This window comes from Nannospalax galili, unplaced genomic scaffold, assembly GCF_000622305.1.
Source record: "Nannospalax galili isolate Female #2095 unplaced genomic scaffold, S.galili_v1.0 scaffold51, whole genome shotgun sequence".
In the NCBI taxonomy this organism is placed as follows: Eukaryota; Metazoa; Chordata; class Mammalia; order Rodentia; family Spalacidae; genus Nannospalax; species Nannospalax galili.
The window spans coordinates 933,585-953,849 of record NW_008329521.1 but is presented as its reverse complement, the minus strand read 5'-3'; the positions used below and the strand labels follow the sequence as shown (position 1 = coordinate 953,849).

The 20,265-nt window shown below is 38.9% G+C and overlaps 1 protein-coding gene across 2 annotated transcripts in view; it reads right to left on the bottom strand.

Moving 5' to 3' along the window:
* Luzp2 (leucine zipper protein 2) overlaps nt 1-20,265 on the bottom strand; it is a 464,711-nt gene that overhangs the window by 21,736 nt on the left and 422,710 nt on the right. The gene's annotated exons all lie outside the window — the stretch shown is intronic.

Genomic DNA, 20,265 nt, shown 5'->3' with positions numbered 1-20,265 from the left:
ATTTGAGATTAAGAAAAATAATTTGTGTTCAATTTTGCATAGGACTTTTTTTTCCATTGAAAATGTATATTTCTTATATAAGATTTTAAGAATCTTCAACCTTCAAAAGGCAACAATCCTCCTTATTTTAAACTCTAGTTTATCTGAGACACAATAAATGCATGACTCATGTTGTCAAAAAGGTATATGTTTTACAACACTTCTTAAGTTACCCAGAGGATGATAAGCAGTCCATTGTTTTAAAGCAAGCTGCATACTTCTGGGAACCCTAAACATTTGTAAAACATTCATCTCATTAGAGATACTAAGGAAACAATCTACCAACCTAACCAAATAAACAAACAAAAATACACTCAGCAGAGAAACGTACAATAATGTATGTAGCTGTCACTGTGGGTAGGTCCATGATTATCACTGGAAAGTGTGGGTATGTGTTTCTTGGTCAGAGCTCATTTAAATACAGTGCTGCACTCATCAGTATATGAGTAAACTTTCATAGGAGAGAAAAATGTAAATTCATGAACACTATTTCCAAAATCTGAAGATTTAATTGCAATGGATCACAGAGGGGAAGGAATGAGGATTCTTGCCACTGGGGGTCCAAGCATCCTAAGATTAGAACAGACATTGTTTAGCATCCTAAGGACTCAGCCAAGTTCTTCAACTGGTCTGCATGGTATTCAAATAGTTCTCCATAAGTTGCTGCATTCCTTAAAAAGGGATCATGCTGAGAACACAGTATCCTCATAAAATACTGAAAAAAATACTTCAGTCTGCTAGAATATTTAAAGCAAGAGAGACTAATAAGACTGGTGGGATATTAGCAAAATCAGAGGACATAAAGCACTCAAGTTCACTAAAACACTCTTTCTACTAATTCAGCAATATACTTGGATTTGGCTAAAATAATAATCAACTAATTAATTTCTTTTCATATTGAACTTAACTTTATTGATTGAAGTCTAGAAGACATTGATTTTTGCTCTTTGTTTACTCCATGTTCTTATACTGGGCTTCCTTTGTTTAGAATGCTTAGCATAGATCCCCTCCCACCCCTCACCCTGAAACTTTTGTATTTTCGCAAGGATTAGGAAAGATAAAGAGAAAAAAGAATGATACTCTTTTCCAATATGTTAAATCTCTTCCATAAACATTAAGACAGAAATTTGCCAATTAATCAATCATTGTTCTTGGTTAGATGTCTTTGGAAGATGTAAACAGGAGAAGATGCTGTTTTATCAACATAGTATGCAAAATTCAGTTAATTGGTAGCACATATTAATATAAAGCAAATTAAATACAAGGAGACATAGATCAGTATATGTTTTGAAAGGATTTGAAGCATTTGCTGCAATACAAAAAGCAGTAGAAAAAGTTGTTAAAATATAACGGGATAATTAACACAAGAATGTGGAGGGCCTTTTTTAAGCAAAGACACAGAGAAAGGAGAGTGTTAGCCTATTTAATCAGGCAGGGATATCATGAGGAAGGATGCACAGGCCCACAAAGTTTGCACTTAATGTAGTATCCAAAGTGTGCTCCTGTATTTTAAAACAGAGTTTGAGACTGGTGGAAATCTGTCAGCATGGTGTAGCAACAGTGTGGATCCAAAAATATAGAAGGAAATTAGTGTGGAAAAATCAACAATGAAGCAAATTAAAACAGCCAAGTTGGTAGGAACCAAGTCTGAGATGCATTTTTACTACTCAGACCATCAGTGTGATCGCAGATGTCATAAATTAAAAACCGAAGATAGAACTGATGGAATCGGAAGACTACCACAGAAATAGAGAAGAAGGAAGGCAAGTTTGTAGCAAGAAACGTGATTTTATATTGTGAGTAGAGAGGCTTAAGCTCCTGGGGCTTTTAAATAGACATTGGCTACTAGATAGCAGTCCTAGGAAAAACAGTCTTAACAGAGTCAACAGCTGTTTATTCTAGATAAAATCCCCTGAGCATCCAGCAGCTGCCTCCCATTACCTTCCACTTACAGATGAATTACACAACTTTAAAATAATAGAGGAAATAATAACATGACTGAAGGTTATTCTCCCCTGACAGTCACAGCAAGAAACACAGATGCAAAGACTAGAATAAATTGAGATGTTAACAATAACTGCAATTTTCCTATATTTTTGCATTTTCCTTTAGTTTTCCTGTATTTTGAGATGAACAATCAGATAACTGAATGTATAGTCTCAAAATTGCATTATAAATTTATTTTAGTGTTTGTGGCATTAACTATACAGATGCAATAACCATTTTGACTTCTCAAATATTGCTTCAATGTTTGTCAGTGATTACACACATGCATTCTGAACACATCTACATTTATAGTGCACATGATCATTGTTTTCTATTCACAAATATTATAAAGACAATGCTGCTACCTATATATGTTTAATCTATGAAATGTGGAGGTTTAAAAATTCAAGCAGCAGATTTGGGGTTGTCTCCGGTGGTTGAAGGTGCTGGCAGTTTCAATTATGGATTGCATGTTTCATTGTGATGAACCTTAACTCATTTGGTACCAGATTGCTTGAGGGAAAACCACATATTCTATCCTCAGCTTAAACATCTTGACTCCCCTAACAGATGTCAGGCTCCAAGGGAGACTTTTTTTATTCATCATCACATCTTAGGAAGAGAGTACAGATGTTACAATCATCTAATTTTGTTTGCTATTTTCTTTCATTATTTATTATTTATACTCAGAATAAAGCAATGATGAAAGGTCAGCTGAATCCTAAAATAGACACATACATGGATGAAGAAATTATTCCAGTATGAATCAGAACAATTCAAAAGGAATTTAAATAACTTTTAGCAATCTTATGAGTAAACACTCATTTATGCATAGCTATGTATTCTAATGGCATTTCAATTCAAATATAGAAAAATTAATTTTTCATATTGAGAATTCCCACTTGCTCCTAAAGAATGATTCTTCATTCTTTCCATTTTTCTAATAGTCCATAAAGGATTATCTTCCCATCATGGCATGGAATATCCTACATATTTAACATTCCAAATAGTGAACTCTTTAAGCCCATTCCTTAGAAGCTTCATCACGTCAACATAACTGGCCAGCTTAAGTAAATTCTACACATGGCTAGTTATGCTTATATTGTGGAAGGCTTTGTCAGGTTTTGCACTAAAATATTTATTTCTGTTTAATGTGTTGAATCTAGAGCCACCTGTTTTCCCCTGTCCCAAGCTTGTTCTTGAAGCTTTCTCTGAATTATGAGATCCTGCCGTCCTCCAAAAAAAAAAAAAAAAAATCCCCTTTATTCAATTTGATTGAAGTCTGTATTTATATTACTAGTGAGGTATGAATGATTATCCATTAACCTGAAACTAACAACACAATGAAGTTCATTCAGTAGATGTTCACAGGGGAAAGACAGGTGGTAAAGCAAAACCAGGTTGCAGTATAACTACAATTTGTCTAAATGCTCATGTTTGCCTAATGATATCTTTTTTTCATTATGATATTTTATATTTTTTAAATATTCCATGACTTTGAAGTTGAGGTGGATAATAGGAAAATTAACAAGTAAAAGGTTTCATTAACTTTCCATCCTTCATCTCTCTACCATCTGTTTATCACATATCTACAAATGCCATCTTTGTATTATCTACAAATCACTTGTTCATTCATCATCCACCTATCTATATATCTTTCATCTACATATCTCTCATGTAACTATAAGTAGACCTATGCACATCTATCTTATCTAGCCATGACCTATCATCTATCTATCTATCTATCTATCTATCTATCTATCTATCATCTGTCTATCTTCTACATATCTATCATCTATCTACCATCTCTCTGCCTATAATCTATATCTACCTCTATCTATCCATCATCTATCATCTATCTATATATCATCTATCTATTATCTATCTATCATCTATCTCTTAGGTCTCTGCAATCTGCCTGGACTCTAACTCTCTCAATGGTCCACCCATCTTTCAACTATCTATCTTTAAATGTATCATCTATATTATCTAAATATCCATCATCTATGTGCCATTTATCTATGATCTATATTTCCATCTGTGATCTGCTAAAGACTCATTTGCTTGAACATTTGGTTTCTAGCTGATGAATCTTTTGAAAAATATGTATATTTTGTTATCATTTCTTATATACAGAACTTAAAATATGTGTTCCTCTTTACACATATGCCATCTCAGTCAGTGAGATTATTGCAAGATCATTTATTGTACAGAATTAAAGAAATAAAGGTTAAAATCTTAAGGTCTGTAATTCTGGAATGTTAGAAGTCACAAACATGAAGACTGAGCTGATGTGCAAATGCCTGAAAAAGAAATAATCTTTCTGAGATTAATTGTAGCTTATTTTCTAGCTGAGGTTTTGAGTTTTAGAACCTTTCAGACAAAGGGCCAATCTGGTAAACACAGGGGCACTTGGGCCTTGTGGGTCTATACCTGGCTGTCCTGCTTGTATCTTTACGCTCTGCTTCCTGATCTACAAATTGTGAGGCACTCCAGCTGCAAATGTCTATCATAAACTCTACCATGCCCTCTAAGCCATGATGGACTACACTCATCAAAACTGGGAGTCTGTGTAAATTATTGCTCTATTAAGTTTCTCTGTGTGTGTGTGTGTGTTATTTGTACATTCTATATATTAATCTTCTGTCAGATGTATAGCTGGTAAAGATTTCTTCCCATTCTGCAGACTGTCACTTCACTTGAATAGTAGTTTCCTTTGTGGTATAAAAGCTTTCTAGTCTGATGTGGTCCCATTTGTCAGTTGATGTCGGTCTTAATGTTTGTGCTGTCAGGGTTCAATTAAGAAAATCCTTTCCTGTACCTGTTTGTTGAAGTGTAATCCCTAATTTCTCCTCTACCAGATTCCAGTTACCAGGTCTTATGTTGAGGTCCTTGATTCATTTGTAATTGAGTTTTGTGTAGGGTGAAAGAGGACTCCAACTTCATTCTTCTAAATGTAGCTATGCAGTTTGATCAGCACCATTTGTTGGAGATTACTGTCTTTTCTGCAATGTATTTTTGGTCTATTTGTCAAAAATTAAGTAACTGTAAATGTGTGGTCTTTAATAAGGGTCCAAAATTACATTCCCTTGATCAATGTGCCTATTATTATGCCAGTATCATGCTGTTTCATTACTAAAGCTCTGTAGTATATTTAAAACCAGGAATGATGATGCCCTAGGTTCTTCCTTTATAGTTCTGGATTCATTTATTAACCATGTATGTGTGTGTGTGTGGGGGGGGTGTGGGTGTGTGTAGTTCGATATGAAATCTGAGATCTTTTTTTTTCAATTTATCCCAAGAATTGCATTGGAAGTGGAATGGGGATTGTGTTGTGTATACAGAGAACTTTGGATAGAATGGCCAATATTTTCACAATATTCATCCTATACATCCATGTTCATGAGCAATCTTTCTGTTTTTATTTACCTTTTTCACTTTCTCCAGTGTATGAAATGTTTTATTATAAAGATCTTTCACTTCCTAGGTAGATTTATTGCAAGTTTTCAAAACTTATTTTGAGACTACTGTGCATGGAACTGTTTTCCTGTTTTCTGTCTCAGTGTTTCTTCATTGCTGTGACAAAACACTCTGACCAATACCAACTTGGGGAGGAAAGAGTTTATTCAGCTTACATCTCCCCGGTCACAGTTCATCAGGAAGCCCAAGGTAGGAACTCAGGGCAGGAACCTGGGAGGAGAAGCTGGAGCACAAGCCATGGAGGAACTCTGCTTACTGGCTTGTTCCCCTGGCCCCTGCTCAGCCTGCTTTCTTATGCAACAGAGGCCGACCTGCCCAGGGTGGCATCACCCACAGTGGTCTGGGCCCTCCCACATCACTCATCAAGAAGATTCCCCTCAGACATGGCCACAGGCCAGTCCAATAGAGGAAATTCCCCAATTGAGGCTCCCTCAACCCAGGTGTGTCAAGTTGACACTAAAGCTATTGAGCACACTCAGTATATTTCTTGATGGAATATAGGGAGAATACTGATTTGTGTGCATTGATTTTTCTTCCTGCTACTTTTCTGAATGCATTTATCAGCCCTAGAAGTTGTCTGATGGAGTCTTGAGGTCTTTTTTATATGGACTCATTTGCAGGGACAGATATTTTGATGGCTTCCTTTCCAATCTGTGTCCCCCTTTTCTCCTTCACTATCTTTTTCTATTGAGCTTTTTAAGTTTCACACATTTCCCACTCAAATTCAGACCCCCATTCTCCATCCATGCTTCCCCCTAACCCCCCACTGAACCCTATGTCACTGAACCCTATGTACTCTGCCATACATACTGAATCCTATTCATTCAGGTGTTTGTACCCAAGTGTCCTTCAGTGTAAATGTGTCCATTGGAGCCTAGTCAGCCCATCCAGTGATATTATATAAATCATACTGTCCCTCATCCAGCAGCAATCAGCCTCAATAGTTCTCTATCTAATGCTGGCCCACCACCAATTTTTTACCTCTCCTTTGGGCGTTGTTTAATTGAGCTGACATGGGTCTCGCACTTGATGCCACGACTGCCACAGGCTCACATGGAAGCCTCTCCCTCCCTGTGTTCATGAACCAGACCTGGCTCTTACAATCTTTCCACCTCCTCTTCCACAATGGTCCCTGAGCCATGGGTGGGTGAGGTTCCATACAGGGGTCTCATTCTACACTCTTGAATCTTTCTCCAAAACTTGGCCAGATATGGCCTTCTGTATGCATCACACTCTGATGTACAAGGGAGCCTCACTGGTGAGAGTTGAGGGGTGCATTATCCCTTCTCTCTACCCCTTATTTTGCTGTGTTCCATAGGCCATAGTTGCAGAGATTTGACTGCAGGTGTGTCACCTAGTACTAGGCATCTCCCAGGCATATGTTCTCTGTGCCTGACCAAATGTGCAACTCTGTAGTAGCCTCTATCTGCTGCAAAAAGAAGCTTCTCTGATGAGTGCTGTATGGCATGCTTGTCACTGTAAGGGAGGTCTCTTCTGTCTGGCAAGGCATTCCCTGTCAAACACTCCCAGGTCTACATATGCATTAATGTTCAGACACTCTGTGTGCATTTCTCACAGGGTTTCTAGGGCATCACTTTTCCCTCCAGGTTTCCTAGTCCCCTGAGAGTCACTCATCGCCACTCTTTTTGCCCCCATCCTTTTGGGGAACCCTGCTGGTTGGGGTCGCAGTCTCTCCATGTCCGGATAGCCGCAAGCTGGCTCCGCGTTCTAATGCAGAGACTCCCCTTTCCAGCAGGGCGCCTTCTACTCTCTTCCTGACTCACTTTGAAGTGGCCGCCACAGATACATGACCTCTGGCACAGAAACTACCAGGTTTTAATCAGGCATTGTCTGACAGCCTGATAGAAACCCACCGCCACATGTAAATGGGGCATCCTAGGAGCACCTATCAGCTGAAGCTTTTGCTACTGCCTCCACACTATAAATCTTCTGGTTTCACCCCAATAAAGCGAAACTGAATCACTGCGTCTAAAGAAGCTGTATCACTGAACTTGTCTGGAGCTGTATTTGTGTCTCACTGTGCCTGTGATTCAGTCTTCCTGGAGGGGGCTATCCTTCTGTCAACAACCACTCGTGAAATTCATGTTCGCCATTCCTGCACCTCCCCTCGTGATCCGGTGGCCCACGGATCTCGTACATAAAGGGAGCGTCCTACAGCTTGGCACAGAACACCACCCCCCCCCTTGGCATCTTGCAGTCCCCCGTGGAGCCTGAATTCCCACCCGTCTACAGAGCCGGCACCCGAAGCCGCCGTGGAGAGCCAGAGACCCGCCTGGCGGTGCGTGAGAGACCGGCGCCACGCCAGCAGCTGGCGCTCCGAGATCCCTGCGCACCCACACCATCCAACTTCCCTCCTCCCTCCCTCCCTAGTCACAGTGGCCCCATTATCCCCACCCTCCCCCCAATACCTCCCAACACCCACCATTTTCTTTCTCCTGACTGCCCTCTCTCCCCCACACCATGGTCCCTGCCTGACCCTCCCTCCTCTCCTCCCTGCCCATTACTCCCACTTTTTCCACCTCCCACAGGTGACATCTGTTCCCTACTGTCCCCCTTTCAGGTGTTTCTTTTCCTTTATGGTCATGTATCCTTTCCCTTTCCCTGGCTCCTGGTGTTACATCAAAACTTATATAATCACATATAAAGGATTGGTGCTACAATCCACAAATGAGGGAGAACATACGTTGTTTGCTTTTCTATGATTGTGTTACTTCACTTAGTATAAAATTCTCAGGCTAAATCCATTTACCTTCAAATTTCATAATTTTATCTTTTCTTACTGATGAGTAGAACTCCATTGAGTAGATGTACCACATTTTCATTAACAATTCATCAGCTGAGGGACATTTAGGTTGTTTCCATTTTTTAGTTACTGTGAAGAGATCAGCAACAAACATGAATGTACAGTATCTCCTCTGGGTGTATGTCAAGGAGTGGTAGCACTGAATCATATGGTAGGTGCATGGTTAGTTTTTTGAGGGTTCTCCACAGTGCTTACCATAGTGGTTGCATGAGTTTGCATTCCCACCAGTAGTGAATGAGAATTCCTCTTTCTCCACATCCTCTCCAGAATTTGGAGTATTTTGTTCTCATGATTTTTGCCAATCTGACTGGGGTAAGATGGACTCTTAAGAGTGGTTTTAATCTGCATTTCTCTAAGGATGTGGAACACTTTTTAAGGTGCTTCTTAGCCATTTTTATATCAACGTCATCCTAAATGGAGAAAAATGGGAAACATTCCCATTAAAATCAGGAACCAGACAGGGCTGTCTACTATCTCCACTCCTTTTCAATATAGTTCTTGAAACTCTTGCAAGAGCAATAAGACAAGAGAAGGAACTTAAAGGAGTACCAATTGGAAAAGAAGAGGTCAAATTATTCCTATTTTCAGATGATATACTATACATAAGAGATCACCAAAATTCCACTAGAAAACTGTTAGAATTAATTGTTTCAGTAACATGTCAGAATACAAAACAGTAGCCTTCCTATATACCAATAACAAGTAATCAGAAAAAGCACTCAAGGAAACCATTCCATTCTCAATAGCCTCAAAAAAATTTAGGAAGTGACCTAACCAAAATCTCTACAATGAAAATTTCAAAACTGTAAAGAAAGAGATAGAGGAAGACACTAGGAGATGGAAAGACCTACCATGCTCATGGATTGGTAGAATCAATATTGTGAAAATGACCATTTTACCAAAAGCAATATATAGATTCAATGCAATTTAATTAAAATACCCATAACATTCTTCACAGAACTTGACAAAAATCCCCCTAAAATTTATATGAAATCATAAAAGATCACAGATAGCCAAAACTATCTTGGGCAAAAGAACAATGCTGGGGGGATCACCATACCAGATCCCAGATTATATCACAGAGCTATAGTCATAAAAACAGTATGGTATTGGCACAAAAAACAGACACCTAGATCAATGGAACACAATAGAAAACCCAAACATGAGTTCATATAACTTTAGCCACCTGATATTTGACAAAGATGCAAAGTACACTCAGTGAAGAAAAGACAGACTCTTCAACAAATGATGCTGACAAAACTGGATAGCCACCTGCAGAAGAATGAAACTTAACCCTTATCTTTTACCCTGCACAAAATTCAACTCCAAATGGATCAAAGACCTCAATATAAAATATGAAATACAGAAACTGCTAGAAGAAAACAACAGGCAGCACCCTTCAAGATATAGGCGTAGGAAAGGACTTTCTAAATCAGACACCAGCTGCTCAGGCACTAAGGTCAACAATCGGTAAGTGGGACCCCATTAAATTACAGTTTCTGCACAGCAAAAGAAACAACCAAGGAAGGGAAGAGGAAACCTACTGAGTGGGTAAAAATATTCACAAGCTACACACCTGATAGCAGATTAATATCCAAAATATACAAAGAACTCAAGAAAGAAAGAAAAAAATAAATGACCCAATAAAAAGATGGGCAATAGACCTAAACAGAGAGTTCTTATTAAGCTTGTTTTATGATTGATGAGAAAGGAAAGTAATACTGAACATCAATACCAAACTAAGATTGTTGTAATAAACCTGACCATGTGATTCAAATACCTTTACAGCTGGATTTCAGGATAAGATGAAAGATTTTGCAGTTTCAGGCCAGAGGAGCCCTAGAATGCAGTAAGCAGGGCTGCATGGAGCTCTAATGGGGGTGGGAAAGACAGAGAGGCTGATAGACTCATAGATAAATAATTGCTAATGAGCTTTCAGAAACAAACAAGGACTCTAAGTAGAAAGAGATTATAGAGTATTTGTGTTAGATTCTGGCAAAGAATCTATGTTCTACCAGTGCTCTAAAATTTCTAGTGGATCTCAGTTTAAAAGTAATGGACTTTTTACTTGACAGAAAATTTAATACATGTACAGAATCCAAAGTTTAGCATAGCTTTGTAAACTATATTTGGTCATAATTAAAGTAAAATTAAAAGGAAAAAGCATAATAGAAAGAGCTTAAATATTGTGAATTTTTGTAAAGAGTACATATAAAGTCATAGCATAAAAATGAAAAAATTAACTAGTTGTAGTTAATTTTAATTAAGTAGTTGTCAAAGAGAATTTCACCTGAGAAGTAACTGTATATGATGGACAACGCAGGTGCCCTCCCATGAAGGCTCCACGTTATTAATGAATTCAACTGAAAGACTGCTTTACCAAGAGAGTACCTGAGAAGACAGGAACTGCAGGGCGCCCTGCCCAAACAGAAGCACATAAGGAAACTTGTTCCCAGTGCAGCAAATCAGGCACTCGGAGGCTACAAAACAGTAATAAAAGGGGATTCAACCTTTGTCTAGATCTGGCAGCAGAACTCAAGATCAGGCACATGGTCCTAGTTTTATTGACATTTAGAACAAAGGTTATGAGGTCATCAAATTTTTCACCAAAATTCCAGAGGAAAGCAGATGAGGCTAGTCAGTGAGGACCAGGTTAAGTTTCCCCATGGAAGAACAGGTGCACTTACCTACATGCAAGCATAACACTCATACACAGAAAAAGAAATAATAAATAAAATTTAAAAAAGAAGATTCCCTGTGGAGAATCCATGGATGTTGTCCATGAAGATGTTCAGGTGAAGCCTAAGCACGCTCAAAGATTTCTGGATGTTGGCTACGCCTGGGATGTGTGAGGTCTGGCAAAGACAGCTGCAGGTACTGAGTGCAGCCATCCCAGAAAAGAAGCCATATGTGCTTGATGACAAAATCACTAAGGTATGGACTCTCTATGACACTGGAGCACAGATGATGTTACCAAGGGTTCCATTTCCCAGCCAGGGATCTGTGTGCTTGGTGATTGCTTTAGGCTTCATTCCTGCTTTGGTCTGGACTTTTCTTACTATTTTCCTGCTTCTTCTTCTTAGTAAATCTTTACTGCCTGCCATTGTACATTAGAAGTATATAACCTGTATATTGAGTTTGTCTGGAGTCTCAGAAGAGACTTTGAACTTTAAATAGCAAAATAGAATAGAGACTGTTAAGGTTAGGGAACTCTGGAAGTGGGACTGAATTTATTTTTCATTATGAGACAACCATGTACCTACAGGAGCTAAGTGTGTAGTGTTAAGGTGTGAATGTAAGATATCCCCCACAGGCTCCTGTGTTTGAACACAATTTCAGCTAATGGTGCTGGTTTGAGAGAGAGTAGAAAGTGAAGGACTCAGAACTTATTTAACACATTGTCCACTAAGGTCAGCTTTGAAAACTGTAGTTCAGGTGTTTGTGCTCTATGCTTGGCTTCATGATCTGGCAGCACACGTGGTGCCTCTGTCTCCAGGATTCTGCCACCATGGATTCTACATTCCTTCCCTTCCATGATGGCCTACATCCCTTAAATCCATGGACCATAGTGGATACTTCCTATCTTAAGTTGCTCCCAGAGGGTTTGTTGTCACAATAGGAAAAGTAATCACTACATGTATCTCTCTCCCCTTCATTTACCACTTATTCTTGTGGGCCTTTGTTGCTTTATATAGGAGATTTTCATCAGCCATCAAGTTCAAAAAGAATGTATGAAAAACTTCCAACTCCACTGTACTCCTCCACAAAATGTCCAAAGACTGCTCCATGCCCATGTGTTGATTAAGGTGCATTCTACCTTTTATACTAAACACTAAATTTAGCTTAATTCATTTTTTTTCTCAAAATTAATATATATAATTGTTATTTTTTAAAAAGGATATTATATACAACCTCAATAGTGTGACCATGCAGCATAAAAAGTCAAATTTCTTTAAATTAAAAAAAAATGTAACATGCATTTAATTAAAGGGTCACTTGCTTTTAACCTAATGGATGTATTATTGGTAAGCCTTTACGAGGCACAGCAAGAAAGGAGAATAAAACCTATATTGAATCTGATGAACATGAGTATGAGAACTAACATTTTGAAAGGAATCCAGATTCTAATCCAGGACTGGTGCAAAAATAAATTGGAACATCAGAATTAATTTTTGTCTTTGCAGTCCTGGATTTCCTGATATTCTGAAAAATGATCCCCAACTAGCTTTACTGTGTTCGCCTTTCTGGTGCTTACTGTTCTTGGTTTGGGGAAAGGAAAAAAAATGAATTCAAAACAGCCAATATTATATCTTTTAGTGAGATGTTTGCTTGAATAAATAGAATTCTATATGCCACAGCACCCAAAGAAATGGATTATTGTATTGTGGTAACTGCTAGACATACTTCCCCCACAAAAGATGTGGCAATTTTTGTTGTAGAAAAGAAATACAAACTTACATGGTAAAAGGTATTATTTAGCTAAAGATTTTTAGATGGAGATATTACCTCATATATTGATCAGCTTTTCCTATCAGATGAAATACAAAAGATAAGTTGTCTGAGATCAGCAGTGGTCTCTGTCTCCCAGTCCCAGAGACTGAATTTTCCAGTGAAGCCACTTTGTGGTAAAGACCTTCTAGCTGAAAGCTGACTATATTATCTCCATCCTCACTGTGCAGAAAAGCGAGATGTCCAATCTCTATTTTATAGGATTATAATCCTATCAGATCACGGACCACATATAACTTCACTTATGATGGAATATTCTTTTCATAAAGGCTGTATTTCCAAATATATTTCCATTTGTGTTTATAGTTTTAACATGTGAATTTTGAGAGGACATACTGGATTGCTTAGAATTCTAGGACATCCACAAGTATCCAAACTGCCTTTGAGGGTATCCTTTCAATACAGAAGCAGAAGGAAAGTTCACAGAAGCACAGTGTTCTGGTTAGCTTTATATTGTTGTGATTGAAACACATTTGCCAAAACCAATTTGGGGGAGGAAAGAGTTTATTTCATCTTCTTTTCTAAGTGTTCATCACTGAGAGAGGTGAAGGTAGGGACTTAATCAAGCAGATGTGGGGACATGAAATGAATCATAGACCATGTAGAAACACTGTCTTGCTACTTTGGCCCATGCTCAACTTGCTTTCTTTTCTTTGGGGTGGATTTTTTAAAAATGTATTGGAATGGAAAAAAATTATTTACAATCATTAACACAGAATTAGATGCCATTCAATCATGAATTCATAAATTTACAACACAAAACTCTGCAAAACAAACATTTTGTTTAAAATAAGGAAAATAGGGGATGGAGAAATTGAGAGCACTGACTGCTCTTTCAGAAGACCTGGGTTCAATTCCCAGCGCCCACATGGTGGCTAATAACAATCCATAGCTCCAGTTCCAGGGGATCCTATGCCCACTTCTGACATCCACAAGTACTGCATGACACCAGTGCACTTACACACATGCAGGTAATACACTCATATGCATAAAGTAAAAAATTAGAAAAAAACAAAGCAAATAAAAAAACAATATAACAAGCCAATGGCTAGAGGAAAATGTAAGTCTTACGCAGCCATAATGAAAACAGCAATCACTCAATAGAAAATGATATTAAGACATGCCATGGAAAATATGATCTTTAAAAGTAGGAGAAAATAGTATTAAATGCAAATTACAAATAGCAGAAAACTGGAAATTAGAACTGTAATAACATTTTCCACTCAGCAGACTGACAAAATCAAAGTTTAAAACCAAATTTCAGCAAAGTTATGCAAAGTTATGGCATAATATAACATGGTGCAGCCTTTAAAGTCAGAGGCTTAACAACCATCCTGTTTTCCTATACAACCCAGGACTACCTGCCCAGAGGTAGCACTACCTCAATGGGCTGAGCCTTCCTACATTACTCAACGATGCTTCCAAGACTTGCCCACAGGACAATCTGCTGAAGGAAATTCTCCATCTGAGGGTTCTTCCGTCCCAGGTGTATCAAGTTCACAATTAAAGTGCCAGAATACAAACAGCCAAAAAAAGTGAAATAGAGGCAGACACAGAAGGGAGTTGCCCCAGCCCAGGAATGCCCAGCCCACTTCAGAAGCTGGAAGAGGGACTGGAGAGAGTCTACCATCAGCCACAGAGGAAGTGCAGACCCACCAGTTCCCACTTGTGAAAGAAAAATGTGGCAGGGGCCACTGAAGAGAAAAGCTTCTAAAATGGATAAAGAAGGCTGGAGTCCATTCCAAACTTGCAGTCAAACTTGGCATGTTGTTCACCTGGTGCTGGCTTTAGAGGCATGAAAGATGGAAGAATGAAGGGGTCATCAGTTCTTCCTTCATGGTTTCAGAGAGCTGGGGAGTCTAGGCAGCATGCAGAAGGGGTTCCCCTGCCTAGAGAAGGCCCTGATAGGCCACTGCGTGAAGCTGTGAAGGTGAAGCCTGGTTGGCAATGGGGACCCCAAGAAAATGTATGTGATGCCAGAACTGTGAGGCATCTGCCAAGAAGACCTGCAGACAGAGAGTAGTACCAGCCCAAGAGATAGATGTGTGTTATATGCAGCAAAGTTGGAGAGGCTGAGCCTATCTAACCCCTATGGAAGTAAAGCCCCAGAAGTTGGACATGGAGCTACTGGATTTGGTGTTTGCCCTGCTGGTTTTAGGTCTTGTTTTGGTCCAGTATTTCCTCACTATGCCCCTATTCCTCCATTTTGCAATGGTAATGTATATTCAGTTCTACTGTATGTTGGGAGTATGTAATTTGTCTTTGATTTTACAGAGGCTTACAATTAAGCAATTCCCCCTGAGTCTCAAGAGACTTTGGACTGTGGACTTTTGAATAGTATTGAGACTGGTAATGACTATGGGGACTTTTAAAGTTGAACTAAATGCATTTTGCATTTTGTATGGTCATGAGCCTATGGGTTCAGGGGAGGAGGGCATGTGGTGGTTTGAATGAAATTCTCCCATAGGTTCCAAGTATTTGGACATTTTCTCCCTAGTTAGTGGTGGTGTTTTTGGGATGTCTTAGAATGTTGGCTACCCTGGAGGAAACGCATCACTGGGGGTGGGCTTAGAGAGTTCCTAAGCCTTGCCAGCTCTGGAGTTGCTCTCTTATTTCCTGTGCCTGCTGAAAAATGTAGAGCTTAGCTTCAGCTCTTCCACTGCCACCAGACTTCCTTGACAAGATGGATTATAATTCCCCTGGAACCATAAGCTCAAGTAAATTCTCCCTTTCATAAGTTAGTAAGTTTCTTTGGTCAGTTTTTCTATCACAGCAACAGAAAAGTAACTAATACAGGAAGTAACAATCAGATGGAATGGCTCTCATAAAGAATGAAAAAAATTGAAAAATAATAGTCTTAAGGATATTGAAAATAGAGATTGATGAAGATCATCTTCTGTCTGTTGGGTCACAGGCAATGCAAGAGCCCTTGTAAATACAGAAGAAGAAGAGGGCAGTGAAGAGTGGAAATCCTAAGAAATGAAGGATTAAGACTAGGTCAGCTAATGCCTTTAATTCCAGTACTCAAGAGGCAGAGGCAGGGGTATCTCTGTGAATTAGAGCCATCCAGGTCTACATAGTGAGATATTGTCACTACAAGAGGGTTAGACAGGGAGAGAGAGAGAGAGAGAGAGAGAGAGAGAGAGAGAGAGAGAGAGAGAAGATTGGGAGATACTTGGGAGACCAGCAAGAGGAGGGAGGGAACGGGTGAGGGCAGTAGGTGACAGGGATAAATAAGATGGACTGTACTGACCTGAGAAAACCTTATGACAGGACCCTCTATTTTGTGTGATAACTTAAGCATTAATTGTAAAAATTTAAAGAAAAAATAAAATTTATATGGAATGACAAAAGATCACAGAGAACCAAAACAATATTGAACAAAAGAACAAACTCTGGACTAGCTTCCTAAACCAGATTAGCTTAATTCTCTAGCATGTAGTTTACTAAGTTCCTCCTCAGGTGGTCCCCATACCCATCTTTCCATGGCTTCTGGTCTACCTGACACAGACTGGCCCTCCTATCAGCCTGAGGAGTATGCGTCATCAAAGAAGCTTCTTTTTGCAACAGATGGAGGCAACTAGTCAAATAGAGAGTATACATCTGAGGGATGCTCAGTCCTAGGTAGCACATCTACAGTGTAACCTCTACACCTAAGGCTTATGGAACATAGTGGAACAAGGGGTAGAGAGAACACTAATACATACCTCACCTCTCATAGAAATCAACTAAAAAAAGCATCAAAGACTTAACTATAAGACCTCAACTACCAATGGGCTGGAGAAAAATACATCCTTCAGGATGCTGGGGCACGGGCAACAGCTGTTTAGACATGGCTTTCAATCCCCAAAAAGAATACTGAAGGCAATTAACAGGGATGTTCAAACATTGTGAAGCTTCTGCACAACCAAGTACAATCAACACAAAGAAACAACCCACAGAATGGAGAACACATGTACCAGTCACTCATCACGACAGATTAGTATCTAAACATATAAACATCTCAAAAAGGTTAAGAAAAAAAATCCCAATCAAAATAGGCAAATGATCTGACTCGAATCTTCTGGAAAGAAGACATACAAATGCCCAACCAGTTTATGCAAAATTACTCAAGAATCTTTATTCCAAAAGGAAACACAAAGAAAAACTACAAACCTAATCAGAATGGGAATTACAAGAAAAAGTTAGAGAAGATGGAGAGAGAACAAATTTTAGACACTGCTGTTTCAAATTAAGGTAACCGTTTTGAAAAACAGTAATTTCATCAATGAAACTAAACTTAGATGTGCTGTCTTACCCAGGTATCTTGTTATAAGATTTATAGACAAAAGAAATGACCTCATTGATTTCTGCAAGCCTGTGGTACTGAATCACTCTTTATAACACCTAAGACATGGAACCAAATTAGTGCCATCAACTTGAGCCAGGTTATGTTAAGCAAAATGAACCAGACACAAAAGACAAGCACGTGGTTATCACTATTTAGTATTCAGTTGTAAAGAAAACAGAAATTTGACATTTTCAGGAAGATGTTTGGAATTGAAAACCATTGTGTTGAATGAAATAGGCTAGACTCAGAAACTGTTTTCCTGAACTTGTGAACAAAGAATCTCTGGTCACTTAATGTGACAATCAAAAATAAAATATAGAAAGTAAAAGTATCAAAAAGTTCCTCCAATTTTTCAAACACAACACTTTGACACTCTGTATGAGAAAGCACTCATGTAGATGTTTATAAAACTTTTTAATGTTTTAAATTAAAAATTATAAGGATTACGATGTATGTAGCTCAGGAGTAGAGATCTTGTCTGACATGCATAGGAACATGGTTTCTGTCTCCAGAACCACCAAAGAAAAAAATTTACACGATCACAGTTGAAGTGTTCTCTTTTAGTATTTAAAGCATTATTTTATTTTATTCTTGCAGTAACAATATGAGGTAGTCATTTTATACTTTACTTAGCATATGTGAGCAATTAGGATTAAAGCACGAATGTAATTTTTCCAAAGATGTACCTGGTATTGAAATCTAGGTGGTCTGATGTTAAAGTCCATACTGTTATGTTCTTAACCTCATGCTCATCTTTCTTCCCATTTGTCTGAATGAGAATAAGAAATAACAGGAAGAGGGGTCAGGACAGAGCTTGGTATTCTGAGCTCTTCACAGCCCATGTGTAAAGGACATGGGTATTCTGTTATGCTACTGTCAACATCCTCAGCCACTGCTCTCACTAAAGAGGATGTGTTCACCCTTCATTGTAGCATGTGTCTGTGGGTATGAAGACTGAAGAGCATAGCTTGTCATGCAAAAATTAAAATGTGTGGTGCTGAGAAGTAGCTCGGTTGACAGAATGTTTGCCTGGTATGTGCAAAGCTCTGAATCTGATTCCCAGAAAGACAAAAATCTTAAGCCTGGGTTTGGTAGCACATGGCTATTACCCTAGGACTTGGGTGGTGGAGGAAGAAGGATTAGTCTTAAGGTCATCATGTGAATACCCACTTTGAGGCCAGCCTGGGATACTTAAGACACTGTATAAAAATAAAAATTTAAAAAAAATGACTACAGTGACACCATCTAATTTCAATGACCACATATTCATTCATCAGTTTGTCAAGTGCTTAATAACAATCTCAATGTATTGCAGACATTAAGAGTACTAAAATGTTTTTGGTCTTTTGAGGCAGAGTCTCCCTATAGCCCCAGCTGATCTGGAACTATGTAAACCAGACTGGCTTTGAACCCACAGAGATCCACCTGCCTTTGCCTCCTGAGTATTGGGATTAAAGGCATACATCACCATGCTTGGCAGGATTACTAATTTTTTAAAAAAATTTATTTTGTATTTTTTTAAATATTTTATTCATTTTTATTTTATGTGTATGTGTGTTGCCTGCATGTAGGTAAGTGCATCTGTGTTGTGCAGTGCCCGCAGAGGTCAGAAGAGGCTGTCGGAGCCCCTAGAACTGGAGTTATGGACAGTTGTTAGCTTCCATGTGGGTGCTGGGATTCAAACCCAGGTCTTCTTCAAGAACAACCAGTGTTCTTAACCACTGAGCCATCTCTCCAGCTCCGGGTTACTAAATTTTTAACTGCATGTCCTACACTCTGAGGGACACATTGCTCAGAAGTAACCACTGACTAGGGTGTTTATAGTTCATGATAGTATAGCTAATTTAAAATAATTATTAGAGAATAATTTTGATACATGGGTGAAAGACAGACTCCCTTAATAGTCTCTAATTATATGCCCCAAGGAAGTAGTTCTATTGAGGACATGTGAGTGTTATCTCAAACAATCCCTCTACAACTCTGAAAAGTTGTTTGTATTTACTATTATTCCCACTTTTTTTTATTTTTACACCCACTTCCCAGATGGCACCCTCCCATAGCCTCCCTGCCCCCACTAGAGCCCTTATACTTGGATATCCCTGCTACTGTCTGCTGTGTTGTCAGCACCCCCAGGCATTCCCCACTGCTTGTCCATCTGGTGAATCTAGTCAGCCTGTGTAGAAGTCTCTGTTTTAGGAGGGTCAGCTGTTCCTCATCTAGCAGAAATCAGTTGTCAATAATCCTTTGGATAAGATTGGGGTCTGCTGTTCATTCTCCCAGTTCTGTGCTGGGAATCCCTTTGGCCACCCTGGCCAACAACTCAAAAGAAGGTATCGCTTGTCTGGCATTGTTGCTTGTTATTTAGCCTTTAGCTATACATATGGACTCTTAAAAAATTATATTGGCCCCTTTAATCTTTGGTTATACTTTCCTTTTGGAAAAATTTTGTTGATTTGTGTGTGTGTGTGTGTGTGTGTGTGTGTGTGTGTGTGTGTGTGTGTGTTTATTTTTTTTTGTCACATGGGCTTGGGAGGAGACCCTGGCTCCTTTCTTTTACCAGTTCCACATATGTGAAAATAAGTCAAAGGTCCTGCTTGACCATGGTTGGCTTCGCTTGGAAGCATGGAGGAAATGATTCCTCTGTGTTGACCCTCCTCTTTATAGAGTGGACACTGGTTCAAGTCCATCTGGTGGGGTCTCCTCGGCCTCCTTGAGCAAGAGGACAGGTGACCCACCACCATTATAGGACATTTTGAGAGATGCTTACAGTCCCCTGGAACTAGTTAACCTAGGAGGGCAAGGAGCAAAAGGTGTCTTTATGTCCCTCCGACAAAATTATTATAGGCCTCAAAGTATGTCTGTTAAACACCCAAGAAGGTTAGTTCCACCAGTCTGGTGTTTTTAATTACTGTGTGTCATGTAGATAAATCTTGGGCAAAGATCCTTGTTCCTGTATTTATGTCTGGTTGCATGCTTATTTATCAGAGTCTGGTTCTAGGATCCATGTATGAGGGAGAACATATGTTGATTTTTTTTTCTGAGTCTGTGTTACTTCACTTAGTATAACAGTTTCTAGTTCTGACTAGATTCACCAGAA